The following is a 27312-nucleotide window of genomic DNA, read 5'->3' on the forward strand; positions in this document are numbered from 1 at the left end:
AGACCATCAGGCCGGGGCCCAGTACGTCTGCATAATAAAACAGTTATCCCTCGCAATTTGAATGCACTTTTGAGAATGGCCTAGTTTTAATCTCTATTCCCTCCTATGTATACTACTGCCAGAGTTAGCTTTGTAAGTTGCACCTCTGGTTATCTTATCACCATGCTAGAATTCTCTCAACACCAGTTCTCTTGCCTTTGGGAGCAAATAAAATCATGGCTATGATAGTGTCAGCCCTCCCTGCTTGCTGAAGCTTTATAATGCCTCTGTACCTGGAATGCTTCGCTCTTTTGAAACTGAAGATACACACATAAACTCCACCTCCCTCCTACCCCATGGCTTAAATCAGTGCACCCACTAGGCATTCTAAGGATAATCCTGTGTTTTACATGACCTACCCTCTAATGGGCTGACAGTTTACGGAGGTGAACACAATTTCTGAGTAACCGTGAATGCTTTTCTTCAGTGCTTTGGGAAGGCAGAGAAGTATTTACCATATCAAACTTTGAATACAAAATGGTTCAATCTTTGAGATTTCAAAGGAGCAGACAAGTTTGAGACACCTTAATCTAGAAGTTCCCACACTTAAAAACGATTCCAAGATTTATAGTTGCAGATAGGGTTTGCACAGATAGTAGCTTTCTTTATATGTTGAGTAGTTGGAATTTGGTATTTCTTTTATGAAATGAAGATAAATCATCTCCATTGTTCCTGAAATGTCTTCATCTTAGGTATGGCAAACTTTCGTGACTGTTGAGAGGAGCCAACGAAAATGTAAAGTTGTCCTTTGTAATCTGCAAGAATTGATTTAGGGAAAAAAAACAGTTGATCCTCATTGTTTGATGATTCTGTATTTGCAAATTCACCTACTCATTAAGATTTATTTGTAACCCCAAAATCTATTCATGCGTTTTCACAGTCATTTGCAAACATGCACTGAGCATTGAAAAAACTGAGTCACCTGAAACGCACACATTCCCAGCTGAGATCAAATAAGTCTGCTGCCTTGTTTCAGCTCTCAGATGGTAAACAGGTATCCTTTTCGAAATCTGTGTAGTGCCATGTTCTTGACGATTTTGTGCTTTTTCTTGGTGGTTTTGCTGTTTAAATGGCCACCAGGCATATTGCTAAAAGTACCGTCTCATGTTCCTAAGCACAAGAAGCCTATCCTGTGCCTTCTAGAGAAAATACTTAGATAAGCATTCAGGTATAAGTTAGAGAGCTGTTGGCTGTGAGTTCAATGTTAATCAACAATATGTATTAAATAAAGTGTCTTTGAACAGAAACACACATAAAACATGGTTATGTAGTGATTGACGAAAACGTGACAGGCTCCCAGGTACCTAACCCTGTATTTTCCCAAGGGGCAATGATTAAGTATTTGATAATTGCCATAATTAACAAGAACTGACCAGTATCTGATAGATATATGGCTCGTAACCTAAAGTAGTTTATTTTAAACCACCTAGTTTCAGGCAGGATTTGAGGTGAAGCAGAATAAAACATGACACTGTACTGCCATATGTATCTTTCCTTCTAAAGCATGTGTGTGGCCCCTTCTATGGGAGGTTTGAAACAAACTAAGTTGATAGGTGACGTTTTTCTGTGGGTAGTGGATGTGTAATAGCTAATTGAAAATAGCTTTTTTAGCCTAGAATCTTTTCTCCATTTCAACATGTACACTAAGACTTGAATGGATAAAATAAGCTAAGTAATACAGTAGGCTATCTTGGATTGTACCTCTTTCCTTCCCATCAAACTAATACATCACAAGTGAGTGACATTCTGAAGAGTACTTTGAAATTTTCTTATTCTTTTGATGTAAAACTGTGATCCTATTGATTATTCACTTGCAGTGAGTACATGATTTTGAAGAGCACCTGGATACTTGCATTTAATGAGTGCATTCTCCCTGTAGACCAGTTCTCATGGAAACAGTAAAATTAGAAGTTTGGTTCAAGTTGGAAACAAAATGGGTGGAGTTGGTCAATACACTGGCCAGTACCATCAAGCCATGATAGTCTGATGCACACTTCTCTGCAGGGAGACCAAACCGTCATGAGGACATCTTGGAGTCTCCTGATTGGGGCAGGCACACCTTTGGACAATGCCAAAGCTACACTGATGAATGTCTGTCTGCTTTTTCTAGGCTTCCTGTTGACTCTCTTCTGTAAATATAACCTGTCTTCAGTTAGATGATCCAATTGGTTAGATTTAAGGGTTCTTAGTTAACACTTTGATAGATCTCAGGTCTTGCCCTGTCTTGTCTCCCACCTACTTGCAAGTGCTACGTATATACATGGCAGAATTAGAGTGTAACCCAATTTCAAATTTTACGTGTCGTCTTACTTGGTGTTTTATCTGTCCACAGTCCTGGCAAATTTGGGGGAAAAAAGATTGTCTTATCTACAAAGGTAGAAAAACATGCAATTTACTTACTGACTTTGTTAACTGACAGTATCCCCAGAAACCTTGAGACGACATGGGATATTCAATAGCCTGAACTAACATTCTGTAGAGAAAAAGTTCTTCACATTGGAAGTCAAAGAAAGAATATTTGTATTTTTTGCAAGGTCCCCTCAAAACATAATAACTGCTAATAAAGGAAATGTTTGCTATTTCCAGGCAGTCCAAGATGCTCAGAAGGAAGGAAAATAATCTGTTTTACAATTTAAAGCTCAGCCTGTTTAAAGACTTCCTTTTTCTTCTAAATAATGACTTTCTCTTTCCCTTAGTTATCCGAGATGTCTTAGGTTGATTTTCCGCCCTGGGGGGTGGGAGGTGCAATGACACAGGTCTATCAAAGTGCGTGATAGTAAGGCAAAACAGATCTGAGTAGAGGGATTTATAGTTGCTGATGGAGTTTTGTTTCTATGTACCCACCCCCAAGTAAAGAAAATGTACTTGGAGTATTTTATGCTCATTTTCAAATTGCCAAGTAGATGTGCTAGCCTGACATTCAAATGCACGTTTATCAGCCCCCAAATCTTAATATTTCCCAAACTACTGAAATCAATCTAAGACATTTTAACTATTTCTTAAGTAACAGCATAAAAAGTTAAGTAAAATGAGTCAGATGCTAAAATGTATGCTCAACACACGTTCTTGTTCAATAGATCCAGTTTTTTATAAGTAATCACAAATACTGGTCACTGTTATTTTCAATACCAGTTGTGATGTACTGATAATTTGGTGGCATCGTAATTATGGCCCGCAACAAATATTGTGAAAAGAAAACAATGAAATGCCTGCTTTTGAATCAATAATTGTAACTGCTAATATTGAGAATGTACTACATGTTTATCAAGTGAACTCTTTACATGCACTATCTCATTTAATTCTTATAACCACCGTATGAGATTGCTTCAGTAATATAGTTCCATTTTACAGATGAGGAAACTGAAGTTTCAGGAAGTTTAGTGACTTGCCCAAAGTCACATAGTCAGTGGTAGTGAAGCTGGATTCTAATCCAGACCTCCAGGCTCTGCAGTTCATGCTCTCAAGCTTCGTATAAACTGCCTTAAGCTACAAGAAAGCAAAGTTTCATAAAATCTCAGTACTTGGGCTACTTTCAGCTGGTGGGGCAGGAAGCGGAATGACACAGGTATATCCAAGCGCATGATAGTAAGGCAAAATATAAAGATACTTTGCTTTATGCTTTTCTGTTGTCACATTTTAGGGGAATCAAAAAACTAAGGGAAAGAGAAACTCATTATTTAGAAGGAAAAGGTCGTCTTTAAACAGGCTGAGCTTAAAATTGTAAAATAGAATATTTTCCTTCCTTCTGAGCATCTTGGACTGCCTGGAAATATCAAACATTTCCTTTAGCAACTGTGTGATCATTTTTCTGAGCTTGTTCATCTTCCCATTCTAGTCTCTTGGAATTGGTAAATGGACTTAACCAAAGCCTTTTAATTATCATACGTGTTTTTATAAAACCTGTAGAATTAACCTTCTGACCCTGTATTACACTTCTGTGCCAATTAGGGAGATGCCAACATTTTCTCAACAGTTATTAAGAAATATGTTAGATAAAATGTCAATTGCTGCTGCTAAAGAGGAAATTCCCAACAGATTAGGTATGTTTTTATTTAAGTAACATCCTACTAGTTAGTGGCAAAACCAAATCTAGAACTCCAGGCTCTCTGACTCCAGAGTCTGTGCTATTTAACTTTTGTTTTAGTTAAGCTTTTGTTTCTCTTGCTAATCCTTTATGCTGAAAAAGTGTGACAGACAGGAATTCTTTGTATTTTCTTTACCAATTATATTAATGGATAATAACTTATAAAAGATTTTTTTTTTTTGTCATTTAAACTTAGCATTCATCTGGTCTCAAAGATGACCAAAGTGACATCAGAATCATGGCAGTGTAAGTCATCCCACTTTTCTCTCCCCTTTTATAACAACTAACTAGACATCCACAACCGAGAAAAAAGGCCGCTGCATATTACACCAAGGGAAACATCAGCCACCTGTGCACCCAAAAATAAACAAACAGGTCTTATGTAAGACCTGCAGATCCAAGGGATTTAGTGAACCTGTCACACACCCACTCACTGTGATGGAAGGAAAAAGAGCCTGGAGAGTGCAAAACCAGGCAGATACCCACAAGCCAGAGAGGATTTGTGGAAGTCTGGCCTGCCTGAGGGGAGATTCCAGCAAGCCACCAAAGCAGGATAGAGATGGAGAGAGACAAGTTTGGATGCAGAGGAGAGGAAGGAACTCGCCAGGGTGACCCCCCTCCCCAGGGTGACATTGCAAGGGGCTGGGCTTTTCGTGGCAGCAATGGCAACCTCTATGACAGAGGAAGTGGAAAGCGGTGACCTCTTCCATGGAGGAGGTGGAAAGCGAAAGTGAGTAAATACCCAGCGACCACAGCTGTGCCGGTGTCTGCTGGAGGAACCCGTTTCTCTCCAGTAGCACCCAGATTTCTGAGAAGGCACCTCCATGATTTGGGGGAGGAAGAAGAAAGGGAAGGAAGTAGATAAGAATATCAAAGGGCATTAAAGAGACATGGTTCCTGCTGACAGCTTCAGGACTTCAACAGGAAGTCCACCCACAAAGCTCTGGGAGTATCCTACTGGAGGATCCTCCCCCACCAGGCTGTGGACACCCTCAATGCTCCAAGTGCCAAATCCACACCTCCCCCAACTCTGCTGCTGGCTCCTTGTGCACAATCCTAAGTGTATCCCAAGTGCCAGCTCCAGAAGACACAGAATGCCCAGATAATAAGCCAAGCCTGATGGGCAAGGGAGAAACCATAAACAAGCTATAGTGCCACAATCTGGAATACAAAAGAAAGGTTTCCAATAGCCAGCCTATTGAATTGTAAGAACAAAAGAAGACATAAAACCTTAGTTAAGGTGTCTGCTACTTCAAATACAAAAGCAGAATTGCATACCTACAACACAATGAAATGTCAAGGAAATACAGTATCACAAAAAGAAACTGATAATTCTCCAGCAACCAAACACAAAAGCATAGAATGTTGCAATGTAAGTGATAAAGAATTCAAAATAGCTTTTATGAAGAAATTCAACGAGCTACAAGAAAACTCAGACAATTCAGTGAACTCAGGAATAAAATTAGTGAACAGAGGAGTTCTTCACCAAAGAGATTAAAATTATAAAAAAGAACCAAACAAATTGTAGGGCTAAAGAATTTGATAATTGAGATGAAGAAGGCAATATAGAGCATTGACAACAGGGCAAACTAGATTGAAGAAAGAATAAGTGACTTGGAGAATAGGAATATAAAAATAATTCAGGCTTCTCCAAGAAGGCACCGGCGGGTGATGTGGGAGGGCCTGGAGGCCCTGGAATGGGAGGACATGGTGACTTGCAGAGGCTTCAGCAGTGGTGTCCAGGGCTGAGGCTGTAGCTTGGGTTGGGGCCAAGGCTGCAGAACTTGCAGAGGCAAGGACAAGGACAAGGAGTGGATCCTTGTCACCAAGCTGGGCTGCCTGGTCAAGGATGTGAAGATCAAGTCCCTGGAAGAGATCTCTTTTCTCCCTGCCCATCAAGGAATCTGAGAATATTGACTTTTTTTCTGGGGGCATCCCTCTAGGATGAGGTTTTGAAGATTATGCCTATACAAAAGCAGACCCATACTGGCCAGCGGACAAGGTTCAAGGCATTTGTTGCCATTGGGGATTACAATGGACATATCAGTCTGGGTGTTAAGTGCTCTAAGGAGGTAGCCACTGCCATCTGTGGGGCCATCATACTTGCAAAGCTCTTCATCATCCCCATGCTGCAAGGGTACTGGGGGAACAAGATCAGTTAGCCCCTTGCAAGGTGACTGGCCACTGTGGCTCTACTGTGGCTCTGTGCTGGTGTGCCTCATCCCTGCTTCCAGAGGCACTGGCATCATCTTAGCCCCTGTGGCCAAGAAGCTGCTGCTGATGGCCAGTATAGACGACTGCTACACCCCAGCCAGGGACTGCACTGCCACCATGGGCAACTTTGCCAAGGCCAGCTTTGATGCCATCTCCAAGATCTACAACTATCTCACCTCCGATCTCTGGAAAGAAAACATGTTCATCAAGTCTTTTTACCAGAAATTCACTGACCTTCCTGTAAAGACCCACACCAAAGTCTCTGTGTAGAGGACCCAGCTTCCAGCTTGTGGCTACCATATAGTTTTATACAAGAAAAACAGAGTGAATTAAGCCTGTTAAAAAGAAAGAAAGAAAGGAAAGAAAGGGAAGGGAAGGAAGGGAGGAAGGAAGGAAGGAAGGAAGGAAGGAAGGAAGGAAGGAAGGAAGGAAGGAAGGAAAGAAGGAAAGAAGGATTCAGTTAGAAGAGGAGAGAGAACTAAGATCTAAAAAGAGTGAAGAAATCCTATGAGACCTATTAGATTCAATGAGAAAGGCAAATATAAGCATAACTGGTATACCAGAGGGAGAAGAGGGCAGAAAGATTGAAAGATTATTTAAAGAAATAATAGCTGAGAACTTCCCAAGCCTGGGGAAGGACTTGGACATACATGTCCATGAACCTAATAGAACACTCTATTATCTCAATGCAAAAAGATCTTCTCCAAGACACATTCTAATGAAACTGTCAAAAATCAATGATAAAGAATCTTAAAGGCATCCAGGGACAAAAAGAAAGTAATCTACAAAGGAACTCCCATTAGACTAGCAGCAGATTTCTCAGCAGAAACTCTACAGGCCAGGAGAGAGTGGAATAACATATTCAAAGTGTTAAAGGATAAAAAATGCCAGCCAAGGATACTTTATCAGGGAAAGCTATCTTTCAGATATGAAGGAGAAATAAAGACTTTCGCAGACAAACAAAAGCTGAGAGAGTTTATCACCACAGCCTGCCTATCAGACCTACCTTGCAATAAATGCTGAAAGGAGTTCTTTAAGCTGAAGTGAAAATACACTAATCAGAGATATGAAAACATACGAAAGTATACAACACTCTAGTGAGGGTAAAAAATAGAATTAGAAAACTGTAACTCTGTATTAGAATGGTGTTTACTACTTCACTATAGTATAAAGGTTAAAGAAAAAGAGTATTAAAAATAAATATAGCTATTATAATTTGTTAATGAATACACAGCATAAAAAGATGTAAATTGTGACATCAAAAATATAAAATGGGAGGAATAAAAGTGTGGAGACTTTATAGGTGAATGAAGATAAGTTGCTATCAGCATAAAACAGACTGTTTTATCCATGAGATGTTTTATGTAAGCCTCAAGGTAACCACAAAGCAAAAATTTAAAGTAGATTTGCAAAACAAAACAACAAATAAAGGAGAGACAAAGCATACCACCATGGAAAATCACCAGTTTACAAAAGTAGGCAGAAACAGATGGAAAAAGAAACATTGGAAATACAAAACAACCAGAAGTCAAACAATAAGATGGCACTAGTAAGCCCTTACATATCAATATTCACTCAAAATGTAAATGGATTGAATTCAGCAATCAAAAGGCATAAGTGACAGGATGGATAAAAAAACAAGAGCCAAATATATGCTGCCTAAAGGAGACTCATTTCAGCCCTAAAGACTCTCATAGGCTCAAAGTGAAGGGATGGAAGAAGACATTCCATGTAAATGGAAACCAAAAGAAAGCGGGGGTAACCATACTTATATCAGACAAAATAGACTTAAAGCCAAAAATGGTAAAAAGACCAGGAAGTTCATTATATAATGATAAATGGGGTCAATATATCAAGAAGATATAACAATTGTAAATACATATGCACCCGTCAGAGCACTTAAATATATTAAACAAATACTTACAGATCTGAAGGGAGAAATAGAAAACAATACAATAATAAGGTAGGGACTTCAATACACCACTGTTAGCAACTGATACATCATCCAGACAAAAAACAAAGAAACATTAGAATTGAGCCATACTTTAGACCAAATGGACTTAACAGACACAGAGAACATTGCATCCAACAGCAGCAGAATACACATTCTTCTCAAATGTACATAGAACATACTCCAGGATAGATCATATGATAGGACACAAAACAAGGCTTAGAAAATTTAAGATTGAAATCATACCAGCTATCTTGTGAGACCACAATGATATAAAACTAGAAATCAATAAGAAGAAAGCTGAAAACCAACAAATCTGTGGAAATTAACAACAAATTCCTGAACCAATGGGTCAAAAAAAAAGAAATCAAAGGGACATAAAAAATTATTTCAAAACAAATGAAAATGGAAACACAACAAATCAAATCCTATGGGATGTAACATTTGAAGCAATAAATGCATATACTAAGAAATTAGATTTCTAATAAACAACCTAACTTTATACTTCAAGGAACTAGAAAAAGAAGAACAAATTAAGCCCAAAATTAGCAGAAGGAAGGAGATAATAAATATCAGAGTGGAAAGTGAAAGAGAGACAAGAAAACAATAAAAGGATCAATGAAACTAAGATCTGATTTTTCAAAAAGATAAACAAAATTGACAAACTTTTATGTAGACAAAAAAACCAAAACACAAAAATCCACATGGAGTGAAGACTCAAATAAGTAAAATTAAAATGAAAGAGGAGACATTACAACTGATACTACAGAAATACATAGGATTTTAAGAGACTACTATGAACAATATATGCCCAAAATTAGATAACCTAGAAGAAATAAATTCCTAGAAACACACAATTCCTAGAAAAACACAAGCTACCAAGACTGAATCAGAAATAAATAGAAAATCTGAACAAATCAATAACATACTAAAGAGATTAAATCAGAATCAAAAATCTCCCCAAACAGGCCAACCCAGTGGTATAGCAGTTAAGTTCATGCATTCTGCATCAGCAACCTGGGGTTTACTGGTTTGGATCCCGGGTGTGAACCTACACACCACTTATATAGCCTTGCTGTAGCAGGCGTCCCACATATAAAGTAGAGGAAGGTGGGCACAGATGTAAGCTCAGAGCCAATCTTCCTCAGCAAAAAGAGGAGGATTTGGCAGCAGATGTTAGCTCAGGGCTAATCTTCCTTTAAAAAAAAAAAATCTCCCAACAAAGAAAACCCCAGTACCAGACAGCTTCACTGGTGAATTCAACCAAACATTTAAAGAAGAATTAATGCCAATCCTTCTCAAACTCTTCCAAAACATTCAAGAGGAGGGGACACTTCCAAATTCATTATATGAGGCCACCATTACTCTGATACCAAAGCCAGATAAGGACACTACAAGAAAAGAAAACTATAGATCAATACCCCTGATGAATATAAATGCAAAAATTCTCAACAAAATATTAGCAAACCAAATTCAAGAGCACAATGAAAAGATTATACAACACAAGCAAGTGCGATTTATCACTGGGATGCAAAAATGGTTCAACATAGGCAAATCAATAAACGTAATGCATCATGTTAATAGAATGAAAGATGAAAATCACATGGTTATAACAATAGATGCAGAAAAATACTTGACAAAATACAACATCTCATCATGATAAAAACCCTCAAGAGATAAAAGTATAGAAGGCACATACCTCAACATAATAGAGGCCATATATGACAAGCCCACAGCTAACATCACACTCAGTGGTGAAAAATTGAAAGCTTTTCCTCTAAGATCAGAAAAAACACAAAGATGTCTACTCTTACCAGTTTTATTCAATATAATACTGGAAATCCTAGCTAGAGCAATTAGGCAAGACAAAGAAATAAAAGGCATCCAGATTGAAAAGGAAGAGGTAAAATTGTCATTATTTTCAGATGACTTGATTTTGTATACAGAAAATCCCAAAGACTCAACCAAAAAGTGGTGACACTAATCAATGAATGCAGTAAAGTTGCAGATATAAAATCAACCTACAAAAATCAGTTCCATTACAAATAGTGAGCAAGATGGTGGTGTAGGTGGACTCTGAACTCACCTCCTCCCACAAACACAACTAAGTTGCAACTATTCTTGGAACAACTATCCCTGAGAGAGAACTGGATAAAAAGAACCCCCACAACAAGGGACAGTTCTGACTGAGGTGGAAGAGGCAGGAATTCCTTCTGGAGAGAAAAAAGCCATTTTCACGAGCCATGGATCTTCATGGCTGGCTGGGAGCAATCCTAAGGTACACAGCCTTCCTTGGATGAACGGGGTACCTGTGTGGGTGAGCATTACCACTATAAGCATCCTTCGGACTCAGCACAATTTAGACGAGTGTGAAAATGTATGGCTATGCTGGCTATTAACTACAATGGGGAATACCCCTAAAAACGCTATCAGACATAAGTGGAAAAAAGCCAGCTCTTAAAGGGTCCATGCACAAATTCACCCATTTCAGAAATCAACCTAAAATCACCGGAAAGAAAGGTATACAGTCCTATGGTGAAAAGAGACTCACCTGATAGGCTCTGGGTGCATCTCGGTTAGAGGTGAGACCTCTCCAGGGACTGAGACATTGGCAGCAACCATTACTGTGACCTAGTACAGGCATGCTGACACAGACACTGGCAGACGCCATTGGAGTTCTTCCCGCAGCCTGTTAGCCCAGGGTCTGCCCCACTCACTAGAGCACTGATTTTATCCAGCTCAGCTAGGGCAGGCAGCCTGCCCTAGGGACAGGCCCCACCCAACAGCAAGCCCTTAGGCAACTTGTCAGCCTGCATAGACTGGGTGCCTGGATCCTCTTCAGGCAAGCCAGTGGGTGCACCTCTGCAGGGCAGGGTGTGTGTGAGGAGCAGGGGGAATATGTGGGGCATTGGTGGAGTGTGTGGGGGCCTCTGCAGTGGGGTGACTGAGTCTGCTTCAGGGAGTCGGGACATGTGCATGGGCCAGGACTGTGTTGATGGTAAGTATGGACCTGTCGGTCATGGGGCTTATCAGTGGCAGAAGGCCTGTGCTTCTCAAACAGCCACAGGGGGATTGGCCCCACCATCCAAACCCTGAAACAACTGGATTCTCCCATGCCTAGGGCCAGCCCCACTCAGCTGCAATCCTGAGAAAGCTGACAAGACCCTTGCAGGCCAGAGGCCTATAGCAAATGTAAGCCCCTGAACCTAGCAAACAGCCACATTAGGGGTCTACTCACTTAAAAGGAAAACTGCAACAGGAATGTGCTATTAGGCCTTGCAGCCAACTGTGCTGGGGCACCCCACACCTGACAAAGTGACTGAAGGGTCCATAGCAACCATATGCAGCTGAGCATTACAACCAGCCTGCCAGGGGGACAGCCTAGCCTCCAAGGACACCTGCAGCAAGAGCAACCCTGCCACAACAGAAGGACGCATGTAGCCAACATAGGGTTGACTCCTAGAACATTTGGAACTGGTGAAGATAGGGAAGCACACCGCTGGGCCTCATAAGGGATCTCTTACATAAGGCTACTTCTCCAAGTTCAGGAGACATAGCTGACTCACCCAATACATAGATATAAGCACAGAGAAACAGGCAAAATGAGGAGGCAAAGGAATACATTCCAAGCAAGGGAACAGGTCAAAACACCAGAAAAAGAACTACATGAACCAGAAATAAGCAATCCACCTGACAAAGAGTTCAAACAAAAAGTCATAAGGATGCTCACTGATCTTGAGAGAAGAATGGATGAACTCAGTGAGAACATCAACAAAGAACTGGAAAATATAAAAAAGAACCAATCAAAAATGAGGAATACAACACTGGAAATGAAAAATTCACTAGAGGGACTCAATAGATGAGTAGATGATACAGAAGAGTGGATCAGTGAGCTGGATGAAAGACTAGAGGAAATCACCCAAGCAGAACAGATAAAATAAAATTGAATTAAAAACAACAAGAACAGTCTGAAGGAACTCTGGGACAACATCAACGGCACTAACATTTCTATTATAGGTGTCCCAGAAGGAGAAGAGAGAGACAAAGGGGCAGAGAATCTATTTGAAGAAATAATAGCTGAAAACTTTCCTAACCTAAGGAGGGAAACAGACATCCAGGTATAGGAAGCACAGAGAGCACCAAACAAGATAAACCCCAAGAGGCCCACACCAAGACACATAATTAAAATGTCCAAAATTAAAGATAAAGAGAGAATCCTAAAAGCTGCAAGAGAAAGGCAACAAGTGACATACAAAGGAAATCCCATAAGGCTATCAGCTGACTTCTCAGCAGAAACTTTACAGGCTAGAAGGGAGTGGCACAATATAGTTAAAGTGCTGAAAGGAAAAAACCTACAGCCAAGAATACTCTACCCAGCAAGGTTATCATTCAGAATGGAAGGAGAGACAGATTTTCCCAGATGAGCAAAAATTAAAGGAGTTTATCACCAAGAAACCAGTTTTACAAGAAATGCAAAAGAGACTTATTTAAGTGTGAAAGAGAAGACCACAAATAGGAATAAGAATTTTTTTAAAAAAAAAAAGGGCAAAAAAATCACTGGTAAAGGCAAAAATACAGTAACGGTAGCAGATCAACCACCTATGAAGATAATATGAAGGTCAAAAGACAAAAGTTCTAAAATTACCTATTTCAATGATAACAGGATAATGGATACACATACAAAAAATAAGAGGTTAGATATGCCATCAAAAACATAAAACGTGGGAGAAGGGGAGTAAAAGAGTAGAGCTTTTAGAAAGAGGTCAAACTAAAGAGACCATCAACTCAATGTATATTCCTATAAACGTAGATTATTATATATGAACCTCATGGTAATCACCAACTAGAAGCCTATAATAAATACACAAATAATTAAGAGAAAGGAACCCAAACATAATATTAAAGAAAGCCATCCAAACACAAGGGAAGAGAGCAAGAGAAGAAGAAAGAAACAGAGAAGAACTACTAAAACACCCAGAAAAAATTAACAAAATGGCAATAAGTATATATTTATGAATAGCTACTTTTTTTTTTCCGAAGATTGGCACCTGAGCTAACATCTGTTGCCAATCTTCTTCTTTTTGTTTTTCTTTTCTTCTTCTTCTCTCCAAAGCTCCCCAGTACACAGTTGTATATTCTAGTTGTGGGTCCTTTTAGTTGTGGCATGTGTGATGTCACCTCAACATGGCCCAATAGTGGTGCCATGTCTGTGCCCAGGATCCAAACTGGTGAAACCCTAGGCCGCTGAAGCAGAGCATGTGAACTTAACCACTCGGCCACAGGGCTGGCCCTGAATAGCTACTTTAAATGTCAATGGACTAAATGCTCCAATCAAAAGGCACAGGGTGGCCAATTGGATAAAAACACAAGATGTATGTATTTGCATACAAGAGACACACTTCAGACCTAAAGACACTCAAAAACTGAAAGTGAAGAGATGGAAAAAGATACTCCATGCAAATGGCAAAGAAAACAAAGCTGGGGCAGCAATACTTATATCAGACAAAATAGACTTTAAAACAACATCTGTAACAAGAGATAAAGAGGGACACTACATAATGATAAAGGAAACAATCCAACAAGAGAATATAACACTTGTAAATATCTATCCACCCAACATAGGAGCACATAAATATATAAAGCAATTATTAACTGACATAAAAGGAGAAATAGTAACACAATAATAGTAGGGGACTTTAACACTCCACTTACACAATGGATAGATCATCCAAACAGAAGATCAATAAGGAAACGTTAGCCTTAAACAATACACTAGACCAAATGGACTTAGTAGACATATACAGACCATTCCATCCAAAATTGCATAATACACATTCTTTTCAAATGCACCTGGAACATTCTCCAGAATTCATCACATCTTAGGCCACAAAACTAGTCTCAATAAATTTAAGAAGATGGAAATAATACCAAGCATCTTTTCTGATCACAAAGGTATGAAACCGGAAATCAGCTACAGGAAGAAAATCAGAAAAGCCTCAAATATGTGGAGATTAAACAAAATGCTACTGAACAATGAATGGGTCAATGAAGAAGTCAAAGGAGAAATCAAAAAACATGTGGAGACAAATGAAAATTAAAATGCAACATGCCAAAATCTATGGGATACAGCAAAAGCAGTTCTAAGAGGGACATTTATAGCAATTCAGGCCTACCTTAACAAGAAAAATCCCAAATAAACAATCTTACAGGGTAGCTAAAGGAACTGGGAAAAGAAGGACAAACAAAGCCCAAAATCAGTAGAAGCAAGGAAATAATAAAAATCAGAGCAGAAATAAATGAAAGAGACTAAACACAAAATAGAAAAAAATCAATGAAATCAAGTGCTGGTTCTTTGAAAAATTAAAGAAAATTGAGAAACCCTTACCTAGAGTCACCAAGAAAAAAAGAGAGAAGACTCAAAAAAATAAAATCAGAAATGAAAGAAGAGAAATTACAACAGACACCTCAGATACAAAAAATTATAAGAGAATTCTACAGAAAGCTATACACCGACAAAGTGGATAATCTAGAAGAAATGGATAAATTCTTAGAATTATACAACCTTCCAAAACTGAATCAAGAAGAAGTAGAGAACTTAAATAGACCAGTCACCAGTAAGGAGATCGAAACAGTAATCAAAAACCTCCCCAAAAATGAAAGCCCAGGATCAGATGGCTTCCCTGGTGAATTCTACCAAACATTCAAAGAAGACAATACCTATCCTTCTCAAACTCTTCCAAAAAATTGAAGAGGAGGGGAAGCTTCCAAACTCACTCTACAAAGCCTACATTACCCTGATGCCAAAAACAGACAAGGACAACACAAAAAAAGAAAATTACAGACAAGTATCACTGATGAACATCGATGCAAAATCCTCAACAAAATACCAGCTAATAGAATACAACAATAGATTGAAAAGCTCATACACCATGATCAAGTGGGATTTATTGCAGGAATGCAGGGATGGTTCAACACCCACAAATCAATCAACATGATACACCACATTAACAAAATGAAACATAAAAATCACATGATCATCTCAATAGATGCAGAGAAAGAATTTGACAAGATACAGCTTCCATTTACGCTAAAAAAAAAACCCTCTGAATAAAATGAACATAGAAGGAAAGTACCTCAACATAATAATGGCTATATATGACAAACTGACAGCTAATACATTCTCAATGGAGAAAAACAGAAAGCTATCCCTCTAAGAACAGGAACAAGACAAGGATGCCCACTTTCACCACTCTTATTTAACACAGTATTGGAGTCTTAGAGCAATCAGGCAAAAAAAAAAAAAAGAAAGAAAGAAAAGGGATCCAAATTAGAAAGGAAGAAGTGAAACTGTCACTATTTGCAGATGACATGATTTTATATATAGAAAACCCTAAAGAAACTACTAAAAAACTTTTAGAAATAATAAATAAATATGGTGAAGTTGCAGCATACAAAATCAACATATGAAAACCAGCAGCATTTCTATACACTAACAACAAAGTAGCAGAAAGATAAATTAAGAATACAATCCCATTTACAATCGCAAAATCAGAATAAAATACCCAGGAATAAACTTAACCAAAGAGGTGAAAGATCTGTACACTGAAAACTATAAAACAGTGTTGAAAGAAATCGAAGACACAAAGAAATGGAAAGATATTCTGTGCTCTTGGATTGGAAGAATTAACATAGTGAAAATGTCCATACTTCCTAAAGCAATCTACAGATTCAATACAATCCCTATCAAAGTTCCAACAACATTTTTCACAGAAATAAAGAATCCTAAAATTTATATGGAACAACAAAAGACCCCAAATAGCCAAAGGAGTCCTGAGAAAAAAGAATAAAGCTGAAGGCATCACACTCCCTGATTTCAAAATATACTACAAAGCTATAGTAACCCAAACAAAATGGTACTGGCATAAAAACAGACTCACAGATCAATGGAACAGAATCAAGAGCCCAGAAGTAAACCCACACATCTATGGACAGCTAATTTTCAACAAGGGAGCCAAGAACGTACAATGGAGAAAGGAAAGTCTCTACAATAAATAGTCCTGGGAAAAGTGGACAGCCACATGCAAAAGAATGAAAGTAGACCATTATCTTAAACAATATACAAACATTAACTCAAAATGGATTAAAGACTTTAATTTAAGACTGGAGCCATTAAATTTCTAGAAGAAAACATAGGCAGTACACTCTTCAACATCATTCTTAGCAGCATATTTTCAAGTACCACGTCTGGCCAGGCAAGGGAAACAATAGAAAAAAATAAACAAATGAGACTACATCAAACTAAAAAGCTTCTGCACAGCAAAGGAAACCATCAACAAAATGAAAAGACAACCTAACAACTGGGAGAAGATACTTGCAAACCGTATATCTAATAAGGGGTTAATATACAAAATATACAAAGAACTCACACATTTCAACAACAAAACAAACAACCTAATTAAAAAATGGGCAAACGATCTGAAGAGACATTTCTCCAAAGAGGATATACAGATGGCCAATAGGCACACAAAAAGATGTTCAGCCTCATTAACTATCAGGGAAATGCAAATCAAAACTACAATGAGATATCACCTTACTCCTGTCAGAATGGCCATAATTAACAAGACAGGAAACAATAAGTCTTGGAGAGAATGTGGAGAGAAGGGAACCCTCATACACTGCTGGTGGGAGTGCAAACTGGTACAGCCACTATGGAAAACAGTATTGAGATTCCTCAAAAAAATTAAGAATAGATCTACCATATGATCCGGCTATTACACTGATGGGTATTTATCCAAAGAACATGAAAACATGAATGCATAAATATACTTGCACCCCTATGTTCATCACAGCATTATTCACAATAGCCAAGACTTGGAAGCAACCCAGGTGCCCATCAAGGGATGAATGGATAAAGAAGATGTGGTATATATACACAATGGAATACTACTCAGCCATAAGAAATTATGAAACCTGGCCATTTGTGACAACATGGATGGACCTTGAGGGAATTACACTAAGTGAAAGAAGTGAGAGGGAGAAAGTCAAATACCATATGATCTCACTCATAAGTAGAAGATAAACAACAAACAAATACACACATAGAAACAGAGAGTGGATTGGTGGTCTCCAGAAGGGAAGGGGGGAGGCAGGGAGGAGAGGGAAAAGGGTGATTAGGCACATGTGTGTGTGGATGGATTATAATTAGTCTTTTGGTGGTGAACATGATGTAATCTACACAGAAAATGAAATATAACGATGTACACCTGAATTTACACAATGATACAAACCAATGTTATCACAATTTTTAAAAAGTCAGTTGCATTTCTATACACTAATAGTAAAACATCTGAAAAAGAAACAAAAGTATCCCATTTACAATATAACCAAAAACAATAAAATACTTAGGAATAAATTTAACCAAGGAAGTGAAAGATCTAACAAAAACTACAAGACTTTTGAAAGAAATTGAAAAGAACCAAACAAATCGACATCCCGTGTCCATGGATTGGAAGAATTAATATTGTTAAAATGTCCACACTACTCAAAGTTATCTATAAATTCAACTCAATCTCTAACAAAATTCTAACAGCATTCTTCACAGAAATCCTAAAATTCATAGGGAACCACGAAAGATTCTGAATAGCCAAAGCAATCCTGAGGAAGCAGAACAAAGCTGGAGGTATCACACTTCCTGATTTCAAGCTATACTACAAAGCTATAGCAATTAAAACAGGATGGTATTGGCATAAAAACAGACACATAGCCCAATGGAATGGAATAAAGAGCCCAGAGTTAAACCCTTGCATAAACAGTCAACTAATATTCAATCAAGGAGCCAAGAACACTCAATGGAGAAAGGATAGTCTCTTCAATAAATGGTACTGGGAAAACTGGATAAACATGCAGAAAAATGAAATTGGACTCTATCTTGCACCACTCACAAAAATTAACTCGAAATGGATCAAAGACTTAAACATAAGACCTGATACCATAAAACTCCTAGAAGAAAACATTGGGAAGGGCTCCTTGACTTTGGTCTTGGCAATGATTTTTCAAATATGACACCAAAAGTGCAAAAAACAAAACCAAAAATCAACAAATAGGACTATGCCAGACTTAAAAGCTTCTACACAGCAAAAGAAATAATCAACAAAATGAAAGGCAACCTATCAAATGGGAGAAAATTTTTACAAACCATATATTGGATAAGGGGTTAATATCCAAAATATGTAAAGAACTCATATAACTCAATAACAAAAAAACAAACAATCTGATTAAAAAATAGGCGGTCCAGCCCTGCTGGCCTAGTGGTTAAGTTCAGCATGCTCTGCTTGAGTAGCCTGAGTTCAGTTCCTGGGTGTGGACCTACACCGCTCTGTCAGTGGCCATGCTGTGCTGGCAGCCCACATACTGAAACATAGAGGAAGATTGGCACAGATGTTAGCTCAGGGTGAATCTTCCTCAGCAAAAAAAAAAAGGGGGGGGGGGGCGGTGGAATCAGATAAACATTTTCCCAAAGAAGACATCCAAATGACCAACAGGTACATGAAAAGATGCTTAACATCGCTAATCATCAGAGCAATGCAAATCAAAACCACAATGAAATATCACCTCACACTTGTTCGAATGGCTACTATCAAGAAGACAAGAGGGGCTGGCCCTGTGGCACAGCAGTTAAGTTAATGCATTCTGCTTTGGTGGCCTGGGTTCGTCTGTTCGGATCCCAGGTGTGGACATGGCAGCACTTGGCAAGCCATGCTGTGGTAGGTGTCCCACATACAAAGTAGAGGAAGATGGGTACGGATGTTAGCTCAGGGCCAGGCTTCCTCAGCAAAAAGAGGAGGATTGGCAGCAGATGTTAGCTCAAGGCTAATCTTCCTCAAAAAAAAAAAAAAAAAGAGAAGACAAGAGATAATAACTGTTGGTGAGGATATGGAGAAAAGGGAACCCTTGCACCCTGCTGGTCGGCATGAAATTGGTGCAACCACTATAAAAAACAATATGGTTGTTCCTCAAAAAGTTTAAAATAGATCTGCCATATGATCCAGCATTTCCACTTCTGGGTATATACCTAAGAAAAATGAAAACAGGATATGGAAAAGGTATAGGCACTTTCATGTTTATTCCAGCATTATTCACACTAGCTAAAATATGGAAACAACCTAGATGCCCATCAACAGATGAATGGATAAAGACAATGTGATATATATGGATTGTTTAGCCATGAGAAAGAAGGACATCCCACCATTTGCAACATGTATGGACCTTGAGGACATTAGGCTAAGTGAGATCAGAGAAAGACAAATACTGTATGATATCACTTCTATGTGGAATCTACAGAAGCCATACTCGTGGGATTCCAGTTCAAGACGGTGATGTAGGAAGATCCTGAACCCACCTCCTCCCATGGACACATCAAATATACATACAGAATAATTTCCTCTGAAAAAAAAAAAAAAACCCCAAAAGTAGATGAGCAACTCCTACACAGGGGACAAAGAAGAAAAAACTTAGATCAAAGCAGGTGGGAGAGGCTGAGGCACCCACCATCTTGCCCTAAACCACCTCCCTGGCATGGAGACTGAATTGGGAGGGAGCTCAAAATTCAGAGCTTCTCCCTGAGGAGCAAAGGGTTTGAACCCCACATCAGGCACCCCAGCTTTTAAGACCTGCACCTGAGAGACAAGCCCATAAAACATCTAGCTTTGAAAAACAATGAGGATCACAACCACAAGGATATATCGAACTGAAAAATGACTCTTAAAGGGCTCATGTGCTTGGAGTCACCCGCCCCAGGGACTAAGGCAGAGGCAGCCAACTGAGATGCATCCAGACTTTCTGTGAAAGAGGCTTATTTGCTTATCTTAAAAAATTGGCTTAAGGGGCAGGCATCTAATTTAACACACACTAGGGCCCTTCCAGGATACTTTCCAGGGATGGAGGCTGGTAGGTGCCATCTTTGCACTCTCCATTGCCTCACTCCAGCTCACCAGTATCTCCAGGAAAGGAGCTTGTACCCTTCTCTAATGCTCTGATTTTTGCGGCTGCCACCAGTGGACACCTCCAGATCACCAGGAGTTGGTGGCTGGCAGGGCTTATGCTCGTGGGTCCCACAGGACTGTAACCAATGGATAGTGTTCTTTTCTTTTCTTTTCTTTCTTAAAGATTGGCACCTGAGCTAACAACTGTCGTCAATCTTTTTTTTTTTTTTTCCTGCTTTATTTCCCCCAAATCCCCCAAGGTACACAGCTGTATATCTTAGTTGCAGGTCCTTCTAGTTGTGGCATGTGGGATGCCGCCTCAACGTGGCCTGACAAGCGGTGCCATGTCTGCGCCCAGGATCCGAAGTGGCGAAACCCTTGGCTGCTGCAGTGGAGCGCATGAACTTAGCCACTTGGCCACGGGGCTGGCCCCTAGATAAAGTGTTCTTAACTGGCTACCACACCCAGGGCACAACAAGAGGCAAACTGAGGCATCAAGTCTTACTGTGAAAGAGGCCTATTAGCTTATCTTCACATTCGTGGCCTAAGGGGTAGGCTTCTAATTAAACATACATGTGAGGGTCCACTGCAATCCTCTCCAGAGACCCCAAAGGTGGGTGCTATCTTTGCACTCTCCCTCTGCTGCACTCCAGAGTGCCATTATCTCCCAGAGAGGACCTTGTACATGTGTCTGGTGCTCAGTTTTTGCGGCTGCCTCCCAGAGGACACCACTTGATCACCTAGCTCTTGTGGCCAGCAGAGTTTGCATTCCTGGGTCCCATGGGACTGCAACAAATGGAGATACAGTTCTCAGTCAGCTACCACCTCCAGGGCACTGTGCAGACAGCAGACTGAAACACACCCCCACATTTTCTATGAAAGAGGCCTATTTGCTTGTCGTGGCGCTTCAGCCTGAGGGGCAGGATTCTGGTTTGGAACACATCTAGGAGCCTACCAAAGTACAATCTGGGGACGGAGGCCAGTGGATGCCATATTTCCACTCTCCTTCAACCTCACTCCAGGTCACCAGTATCTCCCAGAAAAGAGCTTCTACTCTCATCTGGAGTGTCAGATTTTGTGACTGCTGCCCAGGGGACACCTTCACATCACCTGGCTCTGGTGGCCAGTGGGACTTATGCTTGCAGTCCTACAGGACTGTATATACTGCATACCTTAAAAGCTGCTGCTTGAGGGTCAAGCTTCCAATCAGCCTGAATCTAGGTGCTGACTGAGATCCTCCCCTTTGGAACACTCTCTACTACTGGGAGCAGCTAAAAATAAAATAGGCTGCTTGGACAATCAGGAAAGATCTGAGACAACCAAGAGATAGGGCAGGGTTGAAATGAGAAGGTTCATCTCCTATGCAAGGCCACTTTTTTAAGACAGAGAGAGGTGCTGTTTTATCTAATACATAGAAACCAACACAGCAAATCAAGGAAAATGAAGAAACAAAGGGATATGTTCAAAAAGAAAGAACAAGATAAAACCTCAGAAAGAAGTCCTTAAGGAAACAAATATAAGTATTTACCTGATAAAGAGTTCAAAATAATGGTCATAAAGATGGTCACCAAATTCAGTAGAAGAATGGATAAACATAGTGAAAACATCAACAAAGAGATAGAAAATATCAGAAAGTACCAAATATAAGTGATAGGGCTGAAGAATACAATAAATGAACTGAAAAATACACTAAAGAGGTTCAACAACAGACTGGATGGATCAGAAGGAAGGATCAGTGAACTCACAGACAGCCCACAGTTGGACAGTGTAAGTTACCAAATCAGAGCACAAAAAGAAAAAAGAATGAAAAAAAAGTTAAGATAGCTTAAGGGACTTATAGGACATCAAGCAGACCAACATTCACATTATAGGAATCTCAGAAGAAAAAGAGAGAGAAAGGGGAAGAAAATTTATTAGAAGAAGTAATGGCTGAAAACTTCCCACATCTAGGGAAAGAAATAGGCATCCAGGTCGAGGAAGCCCCAAGAGTTCCAAAAAAGATAAACCCAAAGAGACCAACACCAAGTCACATTATAATTAAAGTGTCAAAAGTTAAAGATGAGAGAATCCTAAGAGCAACAAGAGAAAAACAACTTATTATGTACAAGGGAGGCCCCATAAGACTGTCAGAAGATTTTTTCAGCAGAAATTTTGCAGGCCAGAAGGGAGTGGCCAGATATAGTCAAGTGCTGAAAGAAAAAAAACTGCCAACCAAGAATACTCTACCTGGAAAAGTTGTCACTCAGAATTGAAGGAGAGATTAAAATTCTCCAAAAATGCAAAAGCTAAATAATTAGCTTCTTTAATAATCATCACTAGGCAGGCCTTACAAGAAATGTTAGAGGGACTTCTCTAAGATGAAAAGAAAGTGCAATAATTAATAACAGGAAAATACATGAAAGAATAAATCTCACTGGAAAAGGTAAATATATAGTAAAATTCAGAATAATCTAATGTTGAAAGGTGGTGCATTAACCACTTATAAAGCTAGTATGAAGATTAAAAGGAAAAAGTAGCAAAAATAACTACACCTATGATAATTAAAGGAAACACAAGAAAAAAGATGTAAAATGTGATATCAAAAACACAAAACACTGTAGCAGGGAAGAATAAGAATGTAGAGCTTCAGAAAGTTTTCAAACTTAAGTTGTTATCAACTTAAAATAGGCTGTTATATATATGTTATTTGTAAGCCTCATAGTAACCACAAAACAAAAACCTATAGTAAATACACAAAAGATAGAGAGAAAGGAACCTAAGCATACCACTACAGAAAATCAGCAAATCATAAAGAAAGAGAACAAGAGAAGAAGAAAGGAACAGAGGAACTACAAAACAGCCAGAAAACAATTAACAAAATGGAAATAAGTACATACATATCAATAATTACTTTAAATACAGATGGACTAAATTTTCCAATCAAAAGACACAGAGATGCTGAATGGATACAAAACAGACCCATCTATATGTTGCCTCCAGAAGACTCACTTCAGATGTAAGAGCACATGCAGACTGAAAGTGAAGGGAGGGGAAAAGATATTCTATGCAAATGGAAACCAAAAGAAAGCTGGGGAGCAATACTTACATCAGACAAAATAGCCTTTAAGACAAAGATTGTAATAAGAGACAAAGAAGCACATTACATAATTATAAAGGAATCAACTCAAAAAGAGGCTATAACATTTGTAAATACTTATGCACCCAACATAGAGGTACCTAAATATATAAAGCAAATATTAACAGTCCTGAAGGGAGAAATAAACAGCAACACAATAATAGTAAGAGACTTTAATACTCCTTTGATCAATGGATAGATCATCCAGACAGAAAATCAATAAGGAAACATTGGTCATAAATGACACATTAGACCAGATGGACTTAACAGACATATACAGAACATTCCATCTAAAAGCAACAGAATATTTTCTTCTCAAGTGCACATGAAACATTCTCCAGGATAGATCATATGTTAGGCCACCAAACAAGTCTTAATAAATTTAAGAAGATTGAAATCATATCAAGCATCTTTTCTGACTACAATGTTATGAAACTAAAAAATCAAAGAAGAAAACTGGAAAATCCACAAACATGTAGAGATTAAACAACATGTTACTGAACAACCAGTAGGTCAAAAAAGAAATCAATAGAGAAATCAAAAAATACCTTAAGACAAATGAAAATGGAAATATGACATACCAAAACTTATGGGATGAGGCAAAAGCAATTCTAAAAGGCACATTCATAGCAATAAATGACTGCTTCAAGAAACAAAAGAAATCTCAAACAACCTAACTTTCCACATCAAGAAACCAGAAGAATAAACAATGCCCAAGGTTAGTGGAAAGAAGGAAACAAAGATCAGAATTGAAATAAAAGAAATAGAGACTAAAAAGGCAATGGAAATGATCAAGGAAACTAAGAGCTGGTTTTTTGAAAAGATAAACAAAATTGATAAACTTTTAGCTAGACTCACCTAGAAAAAAAGAGAGGAGTCAAGTAAAATCAGAAATGAAAGAGGAGATGTTACATTTAATATCATAGAAATACAGAGGATCATGAGACTAACATGAACAACTATATGTCAACAAATTGGAGAGCCTAGAAGAAACGGATAAATTCCGAGAAACATACAACCTATCAAGACTGAATCATGAAGAAATAAAAAATCTGAACATATCAATTACTAATAACGAGATTGAATCATAATCAAAAACCTCCCAACAAACAAAAGTCCAAGACCAGATGGCTTCCCTGGTGAATTCTACCAAACATTTAAAGAAATAATACGAATCCTTCTCCAACTCTTCCAAAAAGTAGAAGAGAAGGGAACACTCCCAAACTCATTTTAAGAGGCCAGCATTACCCTGATAGCATTACAAGACAAGGATGCCACAGAAATGAAAATTACAGTCTAATATCCCTGATGAACATAAATGCAAAAATCTTCAACAAATAAACCAAATTCAACAATACATTAAAAGGATAATACACCATGATCAACTGGGATTTATTCCAGGGATGCAAAGATGGTTCAACATCTGCAAAAATCAATGTGATACATCACATTAACAAAATGAAAGATAAAAATCATATGATCATCTCAATAGATGCAGAAAATCATTTACAAAATTCAACAGCCATTTATAATGAAAGCTCTCAAGAAAGTGGGTATCAAGGGAACATACCTCAATAATAAAGGCCATCTGTGACAAGCCCACAGCTAATATCCTACTTAACAGTGAAAAGCTGAAAAGTTTCCCTTTAATATCAGTAACAAGACAAGAATGCCCACTATCCTCATTTTTATTCAACATAGTATTGGAAATCCAAGTCAGAGCAATTAGGCAGGAAAAGGAAATAAAATGCATCTAAATTGGAAAGCAAGAAGCAAAATTGTCACTATTTGCAGATGACATGATATATATAAAACCCTAAAGACTCTACCAAAAAACTGTTAGAACTAATAAATTCAGTAAAGTTGCAGGATACAAAATCAATATACAAAAACTGTTGTATTTTTATATACTAATAATGAACTATGAGAAAGAGAAATTAAGAAAACAATTTACAATTATATCAAAAAGAATAAAATACCTAGGAATAAATTTAACTAAGGAAGTGAAAGACCTGTATACTGAAAACTATAAGACATTGATGAAAGAAATTGAAGACGACATAAATAAATGGAAAGATATTCCATACTCATGGATTGGAAGAATTTATATCATTAAAGTGTCCATATTACACAAAGCAATCTACAGATTCAATGCAATCTCTATCAAAATTCCAATGGCATTTTTTAACAGTAATAGAAAAAACAATCCTAAAATTTGTATGGAACCTCAAAAGACCCCACATAGCCAAAGCAATCTTGAGAAAGAAGAACAAAGCTCAAGGCATCATGCTCTTTGATTTCAAACTATATTACAAAACTCTATAATCAAAATAGTATAGTATTGGCATAAAATTAGACTCATAGATGAGTGGAACAGACTAGAGAGCCCAGAAATATACCCATGTATTTATGGTTAATTTTTATGACAAAGGAGCCAAGAATATACAATGAGGAAAGGAGAGTCTCTTCAATAAATGGTGTTGAGAAAACTGGACAGCCATATGCAAAGGAATGAAACTGAACCATTATCTAACACCATACCCAATAATTAACTCAAAATGGGTTAAAGACTTGAATATAAAGCTTGAAACCATAAGACTCCTAGAAGAAAACATAAGTGGTAAACTCCTTGACATCAGCCTTGGTGATGAATTGTTGGATATGATACCAAAAGCAAAAGCAACAAAAGCAAAAATAAACAAGTGGGATTACATCCAACTAAAAAGCTTCTTTCAGCAAAGGAAACCATCAACAAAATGAAAAGGCAACTTACAGAATAGGAGAAAATATTTATAAATCATATATCTGATAAGGGGTTAATATCCAAAATATATAAAGAATGCATACAACTCAATAGCAAAAAAATTTGATCTGATTAATAAATGGGCAGAGGATCTGAATAGACATTTTTCCAGAGAAAACATACAGATAGCCAACAGGTACATGAAAAGGTATTCAATATCACCACCAGGGACATGAAAATCAAAACCACAAGTTATCATCCCACACCTGTTGGAATGGCTATTATCAAAAAGACAAAAAATAGCAAGTGTTGGTAAGAATGTGGAGAAAAGCAAAGCCTTATACACTATTGGTAGGAATATAAATTGGCATAGTCACTATTTAAAACAGTATGGAGGTTCCTTAAAAAATTAAAAATAGAACTACCATATGATCCAGCAATTCCACTTCCGGGTATTTATCCAAAGGAAATACTAACGCAAAAAGATGTATGCACCGCCATGTTCACCGCAGCATTATTTACAATAGCTAAGACATGGAAGCAATCTAAGTCCATCAATAGATGAATGGATAAAGAAAATGTAGTATATACACAATGGAATATTATTCAGCCATAAAAAAGAAGGAAATCTTGCCAATTGCCAACAACATGGAGGGACCTTCAGCATGTTATGCCAAATGAAATAAGTCAGACAAAGACAAATACCATATGATCTAACTTATATGTGAAATAAAAAAAAAAAAAAACCAAGCTCATAGATACAGAGAATATATTGGTGGTTGCCAGAGTCAAGGGTTTGGGGTGAGCAAAATGGATGAAGGGGATCAAAAGGTACAAATTTATGGTTATAAAATAAATAAGTCCTGCAGATGTAATGTACAGCTTGTAACTGTAGTTAATAACACTGTACCACATATTTGAAAATTGCTAAGAGAATAGACCTTAAAAGTTCTCATCACAAGAAAAAAAATTTTTGTAAGTTTGTATGGTGATCAATGTTAAAAAGACTTATAGTGATTTTTTTGCAATGTATACAAATCTTGAATGATTAGGCTGTCCATGCAAAATTACTATATGTTATATGCCAATTATACTCAATATAAAAATAAATAATTTTTTAAAAAGCCAATCTCTCAAAAACAGAGTAAAATGGTGGTTACCAGGGGCTGGGGGTATGGGACACAT

The 27312-nt window shown here is 38.1% G+C and overlaps 1 pseudogene; it reads left to right on the forward strand.

Moving 5' to 3' along the window:
• The first annotated feature begins 4831 nt into the window (after positions 1 to 4831).
• On the forward strand, positions 4832 to 6670 carry LOC124228197 (40S ribosomal protein S2-like; annotated as a pseudogene).
• Positions 6671 to 27312: the final 20642 nt, after the last annotated feature.

Source organism: Equus quagga, chromosome 16 (genome assembly GCF_021613505.1).
Source record: "Equus quagga isolate Etosha38 chromosome 16, UCLA_HA_Equagga_1.0, whole genome shotgun sequence".
In the NCBI taxonomy this organism is placed as follows: domain Eukaryota; kingdom Metazoa; phylum Chordata; class Mammalia; order Perissodactyla; family Equidae; genus Equus; species Equus quagga.